At 31.6% G+C, this 2,588-nt stretch overlaps 1 non-coding gene across 1 annotated transcript; it reads left to right on the top strand.

The window, feature by feature from the left end:
• Positions 1-2,266: 2,266 nt before the first annotated feature.
• Positions 2,267-2,372, top strand: LOC119471637. The gene has a single exon (XR_005200696.1). It is a non-coding gene; the product is annotated as a U6 spliceosomal RNA (small nuclear RNA).
• Positions 2,373-2,588: the final 216 nt, after the last annotated feature.

The raw sequence follows: 2,588 nt of genomic DNA, 5'->3' as shown, positions 1-2,588 counted from the left end.
TAGGCCACTGAGTTTTGGGATAATTTCTAACACAGCAATAGATAATACAGAAATCTACCTCTAAAAAAGGCACTAAACCAATATAGCTTTAATAAACTTCTTTTGGGTCTTCAAGAAACTGACCATATTTACACTATTTAAACTCTTCTAGGGCATAAAAAAGAAATATTTCTAATGCATTCTGTGAAATAAACATAACTCTGATATCAAAACCAGACCAGGTATAATATCCAGCAAATAATCAAATAGAGAGATAGGCAGAAACCCAGAGAGACAAACATTCAAACGTTTAAGCTATCTCAGCTATAACCATAGGTACAGATATCCTTATTAAAATATTTGTGCATTTGCTCCAGCAGTGTATCAAGATAACAAAACATTATAATTAGAGTCTGATTAAATTAGTCACTAGAAAAAAAATTATCATCGTAATTCACTATAATAGCATATCAATAAAGAAAAGTTTATAATAATCTCCATGCTAAAAAAAAAAATCACTTGATAAAATTCAGCAGCAATTACATTGACCACATCTTAGTAAACTAGGGTTAGAAATAAACATGGAAAAGAGTGAAAGCAGAAACTTTCAATAAGTCCAATGCATAATATAAATCATTCAAAGAATTCCCATTTAAATTAGAAGAAAAGCAAAGATTTCCACTAACAATACTATTATTGAAAAATTGTACTTGAAATTTTACCCAATTTAATGAACTCAGAAAAAGAGAAATATTAAGAAGGAAGAAACAGAACTTATTTTGCAAGTATACAGTTGAAACTATAGAACTAAGCCTATAGGTAGAATTAATCAAAAGAGCAAAAGAGAGGACAAGGTAGTCTAATATGATGTCTCACAGGTCAATGTACAAAAATTAAAGAAATAATAAATTTGGAAATAACATACAAAAAGTCTCATTTACAACAACAGAAAATTATAAAATACTTGGGAACAGAGATAACAATAAGTGGGTATGCTTGTATTAAGGAAACTAGAGTGGCTAGGTGCAGTGGCTAACACCTGTAATCTCAGTATTTTGGGAGGCCAAGACAGGAGGATTGCTGAAGGCTAGGAGTTTAAGACCAGCTTGGGTATTACAAATTTTTATCTCTGTAGAAAATAAAAATAAATTTAAAAAAATTTAAAAAAGAAAACTAGAAAACTGTTTTCAAAGATATAAAATACATGAGTAAGTGAAGAGAGACATATGTTTCTGGAATGGACCAATAAACTATGCAAAGACTAAGTTTTTCAAATTAAGGTATAAATTCAACATAATTTCAAACAAAATTTTACCAATTTTTTGAAACAACAAACCAACTTGAAAGTTTATATGAAAGAGAAATTGGTTGGTAAAAGCTGCCTCCTTATTTTTATAAATTAAAAAAAAATGGAGAAGGGAAACTTGCCCTATTAGATGATAAAACATACTATAAAGCTATAGTAATTAAAACATTGTGGTATCAGTGTAGAAGACTAATATCAACAAATAGTATCTGTGTAACAGTAAGTTCAGAATAGACTTATTTTAAAATAATAATTCTGTTTATAATACAAGAAACATTTCAAATAAGCAAAAATGAATTATTAAATAATTGGTATTGAAATCATTGGAGATTCATCCAGAAAGAAAACTATACTAACAAACATTCTTGCCTCAAAGTATGCTATAAATGTTAAAAACAGAACTATGAAGAAAATATAGGGAATACTGTATATTCATAACCTTGGGTAAGGAAGACCAAGAAAAAGATGTGCTGGCTATTAGCCAGGAACCTCTGTTCCTAACCACATAAAAATTTAAAATTGTAATACTAAGAAAGAGATCATAAATGATTTTTTTTTTTTGTGATAGGTTCTTGCTCTGTCACCCAGGCTGGAGTGGTATAATCACAGCTCACTGCAGCCTGGACCTCCCAGGTTCAAGCTATCCACCCACCTCAGCCTCCCGAGTAACTGGAACTACAGGCATGCACCACTATGCCTGGCTCATTAGCATATTTTTTGTAGAGACAGGGTCTCACTTTGTTGCCCAGGCTGGTCTCAAACTCCTGAGTTCAAGTGATCCTCCACACATAGCCTCCCAAAATGCTAGGATTACAGGCATGAGCTACCATGCCCAGCCCTTAAATAAAATTAATAGACAAGTGACATGCTAGAAAGAAAAGAATTTGTAACACATTTTACAAATATTAATATTCCTATTATTAAATGTTTCTATAAATCAAAAAAATATTTACCATCCTAGTTTGAAATATGGACAACAGTGTGCTCATTTTGATAACACATATACTAAAATTGGAATGATACAGAGAAGATGAACATGGCCCCTGCAGAAAAATGACCACAAATGCATGAAGTATTTCATAGTTTTTCACTTATTTCTAAAATTCTAAAAAGCATAAATTGGTTAAATCTTTAAAATTGAGCCAGAGGAGATTATATATGTGTGTGTGTGTGTGTGTGTGTGCGTGTGTATGTATACATATGTGTGTGTATACACACACATGCACACACACGCACACACACACACATATATATATTTGAGATGGAGTCTCGCTCTGTCACCTAGGCTAGAGTGCAATGGCAC

Source organism: Cebus imitator, unplaced genomic scaffold (assembly GCF_001604975.1).
Source record: "Cebus imitator isolate Cc_AM_T3 unplaced genomic scaffold, Cebus_imitator-1.0 Scaffold67, whole genome shotgun sequence".
In the NCBI taxonomy this organism is placed as follows: domain Eukaryota; kingdom Metazoa; phylum Chordata; class Mammalia; order Primates; family Cebidae; genus Cebus; species Cebus imitator.
The sequence above is the reverse complement of the archived record's forward strand: the minus strand, read 5'-3'. Positions and strand labels throughout refer to the sequence as shown.